General features: G+C 37.9%; 1 protein-coding gene across 6 annotated transcripts in view; it reads left to right on the top strand.

Annotated features, from left to right (window-relative positions):
* Positions 1–2,846: 2,846 nt before the first annotated feature.
* Positions 2,847–14,787, top strand: part of LOC5576007 — an 83,779-nt gene continuing 71,838 nt past the window's right edge. For 2 of the 6 annotated variants that reach the window (XM_021850345.1, XM_021850336.1), the window contains exons 1-2: positions 2,848–3,065; positions 3,575–3,621. The gene's annotated coding sequence lies outside the window, so the exon portion shown is untranslated. Of the gene's footprint in view, positions 3,442–3,574; positions 3,622–14,787 lie in introns of all 6 variants that reach the window. The other 4 variants (XM_021850343.1, XM_021850338.1, XM_021850349.1 and 1 more) reach the window with 4 other exon arrangements.

Here is a 14,787-nt window from a genome sequence, read left to right as displayed (position 1 = left end):
CTCAATTGCGTAATGACTATTACCGCACTGCATAGTCATTACGTAACTGAAACCAGTGCTGTAACGATTCATTACGCAACTGTTTTGAGTTGCAAAAAAATCTCGCGAAACATTACTAAAGGACCTATGTACAAATGAGAGGCTTTGCACTTTTTCACCGAAATCGCATGGACGAACACGATTTGAGAGAAATGCTTAGCGATCGACTGAGCCACACCACTCTCCAACACAAGTTTCTTTCCGCCCCCGTGGGTGACTTACTTCGCCGGGCACTTATTTTCACTATGGAAAACCTCCGTACTTCTTCACTGAAGGATTTCATTCCAATCACACGCCGTAAAACTTCAATAAGGTACCGCGGGGCAAGTGGGAACGAAAAAAACGATAGTTCAAAAAAAACGTTCAATAAAATTTTCAAATGTCAATATTTCTCAAATCCAACAACACAATCACGTTTTGGCAACATATTTGCTGGTGTGTACAAGAAACTAATCGAATAATTTCGAAATTGTGAAAACCTTGGAAGAAAGTTTTAGAATGAGCCAATGGACGCAGTTACCTCGCTAAGTGGGGCAAGTGGGTAGCGTTGGGCAAATTTGGTCATAACATCAATGTTACTGAATCGATTCAAATTTAATATGTCGAATCGATTCACCGATTCAATCGAATCATTTGAATCGATGTTTTTGAATCGATTCAAATATCAAGCTCATATGAAAATTTACAAAAAAAGTTTTCAAAATAAAACCAAACGAAATTGCATATGATTGTTAAATTTCTCGGATTGAATAACGTTTGAAATTAAAAATTATAATTTATTAAACACTTCAAGGTTGATTGAAAACTATGTCAACTCATTAAAAAATTCTAATCAATTACATCATTCTGAATCGAAACAAAAAATCGAATGAAGAAAATCGATTCACTCGATTGTGAGTGCCTCTAACATCGATATAAAAAATCGATTAATCGGAACAAAAAAATCGATTTTCGGAACATCGATTCAAAATCGCCCATCGCTAAGTGGGACACATCCAGTTTCATGCGTCAATCCACATTAGTAAGTCAACCATTACAATAATAGGATTGATAAGTCATAGATTTTTAATTTTAAGTACATATTTGATGTACATAAGGGATCAACCATAAAATACGTTACGTTTTAGGAAGAAACCCATTATTTAATAGTATGTCACCTCACATTTAATATTAACTGAAAATTCCCCAATAAAAGCGTAAAAAAGAATTAAACATGTTCAAAATATATCATTTATTGATTGTTAATTGAAATGTAGCACATAAACAATCAATAATTGACGAAATTATAAATATGTTTTGTTATTATTTATATGCATGGCAGAAAATCACCTTATGGGATGGAATTGTTTTCCATCACTACTTAATTTGGTAGAAGTAACAAATAAAGTTAAAATAACATAGAGAAGTAATCGTTCTCATGATGCATTTCAAATTTCAGTTGTGTGTTTGTTCAATTTTGAAGTCGTATTTCAAAGATAAAAAAAATAATTAAAAAATTATGAATAATAACACTTTTCTTCTCCCTCTTATACACTTACGTAATTTGAGGTTGATCGTTTTTGATAAAAATCATCCGTTTGAATGTTTTAGTGGTACTCTATAGCAAAATGTATGAAACTTGTACGAAAAGTTTTGATTCTGGTTTTTGTTTTGATAGGTCCCACTTACCCCAGGTACAAATATATTTTGAGGTAAGATAGACCATCGAAAATTTCATATGAAATGAAAACAAAATACTGGTTTATCGTTAGCAGCTTGTAATAATACTAAAAATTATAGCTTACTGATGGAAATTCGATTTAAAACACATTTATTTTTTGCGAGTCAATGCAAGACGTGAAACGTGTCACAATTTGTCATGCAAGTTGAAAATGGCGCTGAACTGACAACTGTTACATGAACCATATGGTAATGAAAATAACAATATGTTTAGTACTAAATACATTCCTTGTCATTGTTTCTTCAACTTTCTAGAAGAATACCCCCATGAAAAACTTTTCCTAGTTGAGCTATAACGAAACGCCCCACTTACCCCAAATTCTCACTTGCCCCGGGGTACCACCAAATTTTACGAAATTTCCTCAACCGCCGCGTATAATTGAGAATGTAAACAAAGTTCAATCCGTCGTACTGAGAACAAAAAGCTTGTGCGCATCAATGTGAGAGCGACGCTCGACGTAAAAATACGGTTCCTTTGATTGTGTTGTTTTTGCTGTACTGTGAGCAAATGCCATTATTGTATGGTCAAAAGGAATTGTGTTCATATGTTTGGGCTGAATTTTGATGACGAACAATTAATTTTAAAGGAAATTAGTATATTCCATCATGCTGAAGGAATGGAGGGAGATGTCCGTAGATCTATATATTCTAGTAAAACATTTTATTATAGCGTTGAAATGTTGTGTTTTAACCATTCAATACACATAGTGAGCCGTAAGCTGTGAGACGAATCTGGAAACTGATTGCGACGTAGTTGAAAACGATACGACGGACTGAGAATACGGTAAGATGCATTTTCTTTGCATTATTTCCAAAAAGAGATCAAGATTTATCAAAATGTTATTGTACAATGCTAAAGCCGTTTTGAGAAAGAATTGTTTGGCATCGGTTTGTATCAGCATCGTTCACTGCAATACTGTGAAAATTGCACTTCTCACTGACCAATGCTTAATACGATGGATTCTAGCACATCACCCTACTATTTTCTGATTACAATACTATGCCCGATCCAAAGACAATAAACGCGAACCCTCTCTCCCCGTTGCAGCGACGGTTTGCGCTCGCAATCGCTCAGCTGTGTTTTGTGGCGGACATTAGTCAAGTGAGAAACGTCGCGTGATACGCACACGGTGGACAGTCCATACTGCTTCGGACAACCGCTCTTTACCAAGTTATCCAATTATTAAGTTCGAAAAAAAGTGCTAAAATATCGTGTTGTTTTTCCCCGACTAGAAAAGTGAGTGCGTTGTTATTCTTCCGGCATCGACCGCGTCGCCGACATTGTTTCATTCAAATCTCTTCGTACGGTACGTTGCATTCAAAGTGCAGCCCTTTTCGGCCCGAATTTGATTTTGGCCGTTTTCTCCCACTTTCGGGTCTAGCTACATCATCGTATCGCATCGTTCAGGAAAGAACAGAAGTTTATTTATAGCTTAGCAAGCAGTGTTTGTGTGTATTCTGGAAATTTGGTCATCATTCGCACTAAATAATCTACTCCACTGGATTGAATTGAGTTTGGCTATGGGTGAGAGAAGTCAGTTGTTCAGTGCGTTGTCCGTTTTTTGAACACAAGGGGAAGTTTGAATCTACGATCGTTGCTGCTCACTCAGTGGGTGAATTATTTGTATCGACTTACGAACAACTGCGCACGGTAGAAGAAGAAGCCTTTATCAGTGTGATTCGGTTAGCAGCCCTTGTTCATAGCCTGGTGGTGTTTGTTTAGTGATAACGAAAGCGAAATATTTGCAACGTTCTACATTTTATCGCGTTTTTGTGTTTGTTCAAATCTACATGTACTTTTGATGTACATTTTCAGCCCTGCCGACCGAAGTTGGACAAAAACTGTCAGCCTTACTATTTTTGGTAAGTAACGATTTGTATTTGTTTTTTTTATTATTATTTTTTTTTTTAATATTTGAAATTCACAAAGTTCACAACGCTAGAGTGGGTTAGGTGAATGTCCTCGTGATGTTACACAGTTCATACAAAATTAGTAGAATAATTTTACAAAAGCCTTTACGAAGGGGTGACTGGATGTCAGAAATAGCCATTTTCGGCGTTATAAAATTTGTGAATGAGTTATACGAAAACTGTTGGATTAACATTTTGTTAGGTCAAGGAAACTATTGTAGAATATTCATAAGGAATTTTGGAAAATTTTCTCTTTTGATTGAATCGAAATCATGACTGACTTGATTTTCAGTCTCAAACTAAAAAAGTGCGCGTTTCCAAAATGCATAACAAGTTTTTGAACTTTTTCGAAATTAGTTAGTAATAATTTATTTTCCTCCTTCAATGCCGGGATTGGCCCCTGAGTTTTTTTTTTTTTTTTTCAAAACATTAGAAAAGAGCTTAGAGCCAGGATCCAATTGAGAAACTTTATTTTTATTTGTTTTTTGTTTCTTGATTGAGTAAAAACGTTTTATAATTTCTTTTTGCAGATCCTGCCAAATAATTTTCATAGCAGAATCTCAAGTGCGTTTTAATTGCCTTCTCCTCACGAATTTAAGACGAATCAAGAATTTAAGATCATCGTCTATAATCACGGATTCGAATTTTGCTTCACATTTTGGTATTACAATGCCCCTTGCTTCAACAATAGAATTTATTAAAGTTTCAAGAACATTGTCAATATCAACTTTTTTTGCAAAAAAAAAGTTAACATCAAGATTACCATCGACCACATTCAAAACCATGGGTAGGACAAACGTTGGCAAAAAAATTCTAGTTCAAGGAAGTCCAAATTTCAAATTTAGGGAAGGAATTTTTTTTCCAGGAACTCTTTCGAAGATTTACTCCAGGAATTCCACCGGGGATTTAATTAAGTTTTTTTTCCTCCGGGGATTTTCACGATTTTTTTCTGAGAATGTGTTGGAAGATTTCTTCCAGGAATTTCTTCGGGGATTTCCTTCAAGGATTCCTCCGAGGAGCTGTCCATTAACCACGTGGACAGTTCCCCATCGTGGTCATTTGTCCATACAAAAATTTTAAAATTAGTATGAACCGTAGTCTTTGGGGGGTCTGCCCCTCCTTCCATGAATGACCACGTGGTATATGGACGACCCCCGGGGATATCCCTCAAGAACTCCTCTGGGGATTTTCTCCAGGAGAACACCTCAGGAGAATTCAAATAGTGTTTCCTCCGTGGAATTCGTTCAAGAATTCCTCTGGGGACTTCGTTTATAGGATTTTCTGCAGGAATTTATCTAAGGATTCTCTAAGTATTTTGACCAGTGTAGTATACCATAGGGAAAGATAAGCCGGAATCAGATTTCAAGCTGTAAACCAAAACACACCAACCATTCTAGCGCCAAAGTAATGACCAGGCAATTAAGCAATCACAAACGGCACATATGGAAGTCATTCACCACCGAGGTGCATCGCTCTATCGTCTTCCTCCACCTTCCTGTGTGATATTGCCGATATTGCTTAACACGCAAAAATGAGCATTTTTGTCACATTTCTAACTCCAGTTGTCTCACTTACTCTATGACTTACTTTTTCCATCATGCTTGTTGTAACAAACCTTGAAATTGTATAAAAACCCTTGAACTGCAATAAACAAGAAAGATTCTTATTCATTAGCTCGACCCAATTGGATGTTTCCAATCTTGGCTATCGACCACTAACTGAAGAGTCCTTACACGACCCTACTGGCCAATGCCAGGAAGGCTGCCGTTTTCTAGTTAAGTCAAGTCCGCCGCGTTTTACCCGCTCTATACAATGACTGTGAATCGCAATAATAGGGAATGTGAATAAGCATCCCAAACCAGGCATTTTCAGGGAAAATCCTCCAGGAATTAATTAGAAGATTTCCTCCAGGAATACCACCGGGGACTTCTCCCAAGATTGCATTTCTGCTTTCTCGGGGTTTTTTCCTGAAATTCATCCGGAGATTTTTTCCGGGGATTTTCAATTTTCGGGGATTTCGTTCAGTTCTTCTTCTGGCGATTTCCTCCAGGGATTCCCCCGGAGATTTCCTCCAGATTTGCTGAGATTTCATCCAGGAATTCCTCCGAGAATTATCTCCAGGATTTCCTCCAATGATTTCTCTGAAGATTTCAAGGATTTTTCCGGGGATTTCTTTCAGAATTCCTCCGGCGACCAATAGCCATTCCTCTGTGGATTTCGTCCAGGAATTTCTCCGGGGACTTCATTAAAAAAATCATCAGGGTATTTTCTCCAGAAATTCCCTCAAGGGTTTTTTATAGAAGTTATCCGAAGATTTCCTCCAGGAATTCCTCTGGGGATTTGCACCACCGGAGATGTCTTCAGAACTTCTTCGCAGTTCCTTCAGATTTAACTACGCAATTTATCTAGGAAATCCTTCAGAGTCCTCAGGCTTTTTTTCAGAATACTTTCCGGGAATTCCTTCAGAGGTTCATCTGGAATTTCTACAAAGTTTGTCCGAGAATTTTATAGTAGTTACTACGGGAATTCCTTCGGAGCTCCACCGAGAACTCCTACAGGGTTTTTCATGGATTCTCATAGAATTCTTTCAGTGTTCCTTCAGAAATTCCTCTATAAATTTCTTGGAGCTCCTTCAGGATTTCCTTTGGAGATACTCCAGGGTATTCTCCAGAGTTCCTCCGGGATTCACTCCTTTAGGAATTTTTTCGGAGTTTCTCTTAAAATTATTCAGCAGTTTCTCCAGAAATTGCTTCGGAGTCCCTGCAGGAATTCCTTTAGAGGCCTTTCAAAAATTTCTTCAGACTTCCTCATCGATTTTTTTCGAAGTTCTTCAGTGAATTTCTTTGAAGTTCCTCCGGGAGTTCCTTCAGATTTCATCCGGGAATTCTTTTGGAGCTCCATCTGGAATTTCTTCGGATTTCCTCTATATTTCCCCCTAGATTTTTTTTTTTTTAATTTACAGGGTTTATTCAGAGTTCCTCTAGTAGTTCTTTGGGAATCCTCCGAAGTTCCACTACGAACTAACTTGGAATTATTTCATAAAATTCTCTACATTTTCTCCGGGAAATCCTCCAGAGTTTAAAATAAATATCAAGAGTTTCTTCGTGGATTACTCTAGACGTTCTACGGTAACCCAAGTAACCGTACAGCTGTATATAGTTGCATCAATATCACTTTATATGCTACTATAGAATATTTCATATAAAGTCATACCGCATTATATGTTTCATTAAAACAGTATTAAAGTGGAAAATGGCTTCATTTCCTAGCTGTATGAATGCAATTGCTAAAGTATAGTTACTGTCTGTACCGAATAAAAGCTTTAGCTAACGTGTATTTAATGCATGATGGAAACCATTATTTTGAGATCAAAAATAGAAACACAAAAATATTTGATCGTTGGGTGTCTGTGTTGCTTTTGTCTGTCTTTGTTTTTAGTATGATTCATATATGTAATTTTGCTTAATTCCTTTGCCGGGATTCGAACCTAAATTAGTTGAGAGATGTTTTCGATGACTCGCCGAGCCTATCCTGATGCATGTCTTGGCCGGGAAAATTGTGCAACTTGAAGCAGCGCCATTTCGTTGCCAGTGGTAAATATTGTCGATTCCACTCTAAGTTCGACCTTCACAAAAAATATCATCTTTTGGCAACGTTAAATGTCGCCTCTAAGTATTATAGCAATCACTTAACTGTCATAAAACATTAATAAATCCTCACGAAAGCCAAGTTGCTGTTGAATTGTTACTGGGGAAGTGTGTAAGCTCCTTCAAAGTGTGATAGCAGCTCAGGATTACGTCGAATCATGATGATGTGTTAAGTGCACTTATTCCTTGTGGTTCCAGGAACAAATGCACCAAATACGTTGAGATAATCCGTTGCAAGCGTGCACTTTATCACACTTTTTCTGCACTCTTCAAATTTTGTAATAGTCCAATTTGGGGTGAGGTGCGCAATAAGTTGGTGGACACGACTGTTGCACTTACATGTTTTCCGCGGCTGTCGATTTTTTGCTGTTGAGATTTTGTTTTGTTTTCATTGTGTGGGGCCAAACCAGTTGCTCATTTGCACGTTTTATGTATCGTTTTAGCATCTCGGCACATTGAGTCGTCGATAAGACGTGTGGTGTATGTGGTGGGCCTATCAATCGTAAGGTTTTTGGTTCAATACCAGGTTGTTGCATTTTGTTTTTTTTTTTTTGTTTTAAAATTCGGGTTTCTTAAAGACAAACCTACGAATTTCAACCAGATATCTTGTGCCGAGTTTTCATAAGGGTTATTTAAGTATTTCTATAGTCTATTTGCCTGAGTGAGGTAAGGATTGACGATAAATACAGCATTATTGATGTCTTGCTGTTTTTGTTGCTATGAAGCATTGAGCGGTGACCTTATATCACCCATTAATGAACATTTCATTACTACAATAAAGCAATGCTACATTGCATTCATAGAATGCAATGTTGCACGCATATTGTGGAATAAAAGTAATGATGCATTGCACTCGTTGAATTAAAGTTAATATACGGTAATACCTTAATGCTTGTGATTACTTGTGAATTCCTCCGGAGTTTCTCCAGGATATTTTTAAGTTCTTCTCTGTGCTTATTATGAAATTCTTCCAGAAATTCTTTGGGGGATTTTTTGGAGAATTTATGCCGGCATTTTCTCCAGGTATTTCTCTAGAGATTTACACCACGAATTTCTCCGGAGATTTCCTCCAGGAATTTTTCCTGGGATTTTCTCCAGGTACTTCCTCAGGACATCTCCTCTAGGAATTCCTTCGGGGATATAGCCCTAGAGCTCCTCAGTGGATTTTCAATAGCATTTTCTCCGAAGATTTCGTCCAATATTTCCTCTGAGGATTTTTCCATGAAATTCTCCGGGGTTTTCCCCCAAGAACTTCTCCGAGGATTTCCTCCAGGAATTCCTTCGGGGATTTTCACCAATAATAAAATTATTTCGGGGATTTCATTGACAAACTCCTCCTGGGATTTCTTCAGCAACTCCTTCATGGATGTTTTCTTTGCAGGAACTCCTTTGTAAATTTCGCGCTATATTGATTGCGCATTTCTCCGGTGGTTCTTACGTGAATTTCTACAGAAATTCCTCCAGGGATTCAGCTTGAATTTCCCTTTTTCCAAGCATCACCAACATGTTTGTTTATGGGATAACGTTTGAAGTTGATCAGAAAAAAATACATGCGCGGGCGGTTTGGTTTATTTTTACTGGTCTAATTAATGTCAACATTAATAAATATGGCCCAAAAATGGACCACCGGTGAAGTTGCCCTTAAGTTACCATGATAATTGAAAAGTTTAAAGTGGAAGTCGTAGACATTGAAAGACATGTTTCCGTACAATTGGAAGACGTTGGAAAAAAATCACCTGGCATCCCTGCATCGACGTAAACAAATGTATAGACGGACCTGTCACATGAAAAGGCCTATTGGTCCATTGAAGATATAGTGGTTTTCACGCCCAATGGTATGGGTACCCTAGTGTAGATGTAGTTGTGAACCTTAGAGGAAAACAATATGCACTCAGTCTCGAAAAACACGCAGAAAACGGGTTTAAATTTTTCAAATTGGGTAATATTTCCATATGCATTTTGGTGAGTCTGGAAAGCGTGTGCAAGTTTCTTTGAGGAAAACAAAAACAAACTGTGTATGACGAGCGTATGCTAGGCTACGTGTGTTCAAATGTCACTCAGCTCTGTTGCAGGGTCACATGAACACTCCACGCTTGATTAAAAAATATCGAATCGCATAAATTGAATGTGACTTATCAGAGTTTCTATGTTTCTCTACCCAAATCGTTAGGATAAATGATCACCGCTTAAACTACTTCGCCCCTGTTGAGTGCTGAGTATGACTTTACAGCATTCTTAACACAAATTATAATAATAATTGTTCACGCATAATAATAACAATAATAATTTGTTTTTCCTAAGAAATTCTATTGCACCATTTAAACTTAAAATCAGTGAATGGCTTACTCAAATGATTCATCAAGTTATTATGACAAAGCATCACTGTACCCACTATTTCCAGATTTAAATCTGCTGCCAATAATACCATCCAACTAAACGTCTAGTGCATGACTCATCTCCGAGCCACCACGACCATTACAGTTCTCGTTTAGCGTAGATATCTGCTTGATTTGAATATGTAGAAGGCTTCACTTGATTCGCCCAAACCGTGACACGCGAGACGTGGTTTCGGCGTCATCACTTGCTTCATTATCTATCCGTGTACACTACACTCAGACTAGCCAGCGCTTCCGAGTCTACAGTGATCAGCGAACGAGTAAATGCCCGCGCCCGACACCAACAGGTGAAGGTTACTTCCTGCATCTTTTGGTGGGATGTAAACAAATAATGACGGTTGAGGTAAATTTGCCGCGTTCAATCGTTAGTTTTGGTTGATGATTCAATAACTTGTAGCGTTACGCCCCAACGGAGACTTAGTTTGGTAATGGTTCTATTAGTACTAACGCATTTTTTTAGTGTAATTTCATACATTTATTTCTTATATTTATCTAGGAGTTCTGTGTTAAGTATTAAGTAATACTATCGTCCCAATTTGGTAAAACTAAATCGAACTTTAATTAACATGTTGTTAACAACATCTTACACTTCATTTTCCGTAACAGTTCAGAACTTTTACAGGTGAGTTGAATTCACTTGCTTATAAAAGAAATAAATGTTTTCAGTAAACTTAACCTAAACATATAACACATTGTAAAGATTTTTATCTAAAATTATTATAAATTGTATTCGACATTTGTTCCAATATTTAAACATTGGTTATTCTATTTAACTCTCTAGTGCTATACCAAAAAGAGAGTTTCAGAAACATTTTCAAAATTTTGAATCCTCCGCAAAGCTTTCTTTCTAGTATTACAACAGTTGGTCCATATTGGTACAGCATACAACATGGCCGGCCTGCAATTTTGTTTGAAGATATAAAATAAAGTTTTGATTTTTTGTTAATAAGAGGGTACATGTGTTACATTTGGGTTGAATGTCCTCAATGTGATTTTTAAAAGTTAAATTTTTATCTAGAATGACCCCAGATACATAACTTCATCTGACAAATTCGTTAGAACCCCTCTCATAGTGACAACATGTCTACTTGAAGGTTTCAAACAAAGAGCTTTTGGTTTATATGTGATATATTATAGCCTCAATTTTCGTAGCAAACGATCATATAAAATCAAAACGAATCCTTAAGTGCGCTAGTAAGCAAAGATTGCTTCAAACGTTCAAACGTGACTATTCAACATTTAATCGCAGTTCGTTATCATCATGACGCAGAAACGTTAATCTGTTTATAATAGTTAAGCACTAACGTTTATCCCAGCTATAGACACGCTTAGAATTGAATTAACTGCTCCAGTATAGCAACGTTAAGCTTCTGCTATAGTAGCCCTTATATAACCTAAACACAACAATAACCGGTGGTGGTTGCCCGTCACAAGGTAATGCTGCTGGTTGTCAATGACAATGACATTCATTTTTTTTCTCAATGGTGCGACTTGCATCGTTGGATTGTGCTCGAATAAAACTCACCTGCGTGGAAAAATCAAACATGCCACACCGTCTCCACACAGAATAAGCTCTCTATCAGACAAGTCCTTTGTTGGGCACTTCGTTCTGTGTAGATCGTTGTACAGAGGGGGATGATGCAAAAAATATGTCATGATTTTTCTATAGACCCACTGGAAACTGCAGAAGCTTTGTCATCTAGAAATGTGACATACTGTGTACATGACCCCTTCTCAGTCACCTTCCCACCATCGGAGACACGATGCCGTGCCTGTCCAGCACAAACTCCCCTGATGATGACATCATCGCGCTTTTACTTCGCGCCGGGAAGTTGATTCCGTTCGAATGAGCACACTCTGCTCTATATAGCTGCTAAGCGGATAAGGCTGCACTATCAAGAATTGTGCCCATAGCTCTTTGAAGCATTGTCATTCAAATTCGATGCCCACAGTGTGAAGCATTGGGAGACAAGCCAATTATCGCATGTTTGTCCCATTTACTTCAGTTGAGTCGTTATTATTGTTTTTGGATCCAAATTCAAAAGAAATCCAAACTTTTTTGTTTATCGTAATGATCGACTGGATGGAGCAAGTGGTGAAGTTGCTATCATCATTCATAGGCATAAAACATCATTTTTTCGTCATTTGAAACCAAAGTTTTTGAAACTTTGGGTGTTTTTGTTGAAACACAGATTTGTAAATATACTTTCATAGCTGCCTATTTGCCTTTTCAATGCACTGTACAGCAAGTTGATTTGATTCAAACTTTAAAAGAAAAAAAATAAACAAATTATTACTGACTAATTTCTAAAAAAGCTCAAATATTTGCTATACAGTTTGAAAATGTGCACAATTTTTATTAAGGATTCTCTAGCATTCTCAATCAAGAGAACGTTTTCCAAAATTCTTGGGAGACTGATGTGAAAGAAGTGAAAACTGCTATTTAAATTCAAAAATATGAAAGCCCCTCGCTGTGGTGGAATTGTTTACGTCCTCATTAAGAAACTTCCAGAGAGTAGCTTATTATTCTTGGTTAATATATTTACAAATGTTTTCAGTTGGCATATTTTCCTGACAAATGGAAAAATGCTAAGGTTGTACCAATTTTAAAACCGGGCATAAAGCTCGCAGAAGCTTCCATCTATCGTCCAATCAGCTTACTTTCCTTTATCTGTAAACTTTTTGAAAAGGTTACTTTGAACAGAATGATGGTCCACATCAACGAAAATTTTTGCCAATGAACAGTTCGAATTCCGACATATACATTCGACCACTCATCACTTTTGTAACAAATTTGATTCGTTCCAACTAGTCTTGCTCTCCTAGACATCTGACAGGGTTTGGCATGAAAGAACGTAGACCTTGCTGCAGTGGGAACAGCTGATTTTGTAAACACCAGCCTTGTTTAGTGTGTTTACCGGATCCTTGATATTGAACAACAGGCACGAAAATCCATCACCTTGTGGTAGTCCCCGGCGGGATCCAAACGAACTGGAATGTTAGCCTGAAACCTTCACACAATTTTGCACACCTTCCATCGTCGCTCTTATCAGTCTCGTGAGCTTCCCGGGAAAGCTGTTCTCGTCCATGATTGTCCATAGCTCTACGCGGTCGATACTATCGTATGCCGCCTTGAAATCGATGAAAAGGTGATACATTGGGATCTGGTATTCACGAAATTTTTGGAGGATTTGCCGTACAGTAAAGATCTGGTTCCTTGTCAATCGGCCGTCAACGAAGCCGGCTTAATAACTTCCCACGAACACGCTTACTATAGGTGACAGACGACGGAAGATGATCTGGGATAATTCAAGCTTCCGAATTCTCACTCACACTCACGATAATGGATTTCTCCCTCACCACAATAGTGTTTATCCACATAGTGATAATTCTCGGGAGAAGTTGGTGAGCGAAAATATGATGGGGTGAAAATGAAATTATCCCCGGAGTGGAATGATTTTCGGTTATCCTCCATCGTAACTCTAGGGAAAATAAGTGCGAACGAAAAAAGATGTTCACGTGAGGAAGTGAAAAAGCATTCTCCTTACGTGCAAAAAATCGTAGATTTCGCATCATTATTGATACGATAATTCAGAACCCTGCGGGGTAATACTTTGTAGGCCGCATTAAAAATGGCGATCGCTCGAAAGTTCTCACAATCTAACTTATCGCCTTTCTTGTAGATGGGGCATATTACCCCTTCCTTCCACTCCTCCGGTAGCTGTTCTGTTTCCCAGAGTGTGCCTATCAGCCGGTGCAGACAAATGGCCAGCCTCTCCGGGGTCATCTTTATGGGTTCAGCTCCGATACTATCCTTACCAGCAGCTTCTGATAGATCTTGCGTGTTTCTTGACAGCACAGCTGTTCCATCTCCTCACACTCCGTCTTCTCCAGGCGGCGTTTTTTCTCCCGAAAGAGGCGGGTCTGCTGTTGCCGTTTCCGTCTATAACGATCCACGTTCCACGTTCTACCTGGAGATGCTACATGTAGTAAAGTTCAACGCTTTTTATTCATATCACCCATTGTTAGATTTTTTTTTGATTTTGATTCTTCCGCATCAAAAGAAAAACAGAAAAGAACGTACGGTAGAAAGAAAGTACTGGAACACTGTGGATGTACTGTCTTTTCAAGCATAGTGTTGCTGTTGTTTCTGAAAACGGCGTCAATGTATGAGCTCGAGTTCAGACGGAGGAAGTGACCTTGGCTTGTGGATAGACCAACAATCAGTCTTGGTACCCGTTACACATACAGCAGACAGAACAATTTGCCGAAAGCCCAAGGCTCCCAGAAATGCAAAATGCAGTCTTTTTGAATACCGAAAATCTCCTGTCAATTGCCTCAAGCGTAGCATGCAATAATTGGCGGTAAAATCGGGATCTACGATCATGAAGTACGAAACCATCAAACGTTGGTGTGCTACTGAAATCTGGTGAGATCGTTTTCAATACTAAGTATTATCATTTATGTACAAATTGCATACATGATCTCAATTTTGGTGAGTTTAACCATGTATTCATATTCTTGTTATTCCAATTTTATTTTGGCATTAACCTTTTTTACAATTATTTTCATAATCATGTTTATTACATTGCACATAGGATTTTAAATGTATGGGTAACATCATCCGTTTCTGTATAGCGGGAAAAGGACAACATTATTTTTCATCTCGTTTCAGAGAGCGAGCAAAGGCGCTTGAACCATGGCTCTAGAGCCAGGACATAAGGAAGAAATGCCTATATCCCATCCCAGGAGAACAACACTGAAGTGTGCATTAACTTTCTTAGCAACGCCACTTCCAACGATTTTACCTATAACCCTGAATCGAAACGGTTGGTACGGTTGTCCCCATTTCTTCCTTCTTAAAATTGATTTTTTTTTTGTCTATCAGTTTATTCATGTGCGAATAACCTAATCGTCATGATTTTTTCAACCTTCTTCAACCCCAAAGTCTGCACAGTGAGCCTGGCCATTTTAATATTAGTATCATATCGTTGATATTCTGCAAATATTAATACTGACAAGAAAATATCTGAATAAATTCAGGCATTTCCAAGATGCTTTACAATATTGGCTGT

The sequence above is a fragment of the Aedes aegypti genome, chromosome 1, assembly GCF_002204515.2.
Source record: "Aedes aegypti strain LVP_AGWG chromosome 1, AaegL5.0 Primary Assembly, whole genome shotgun sequence".
NCBI lineage: Eukaryota > Metazoa > Arthropoda > Insecta > Diptera > Culicidae > Aedes > Aedes aegypti.
The sequence above is the reverse complement of the archived record's forward strand: the minus strand, read 5'-3'. Positions and strand labels throughout refer to the sequence as shown.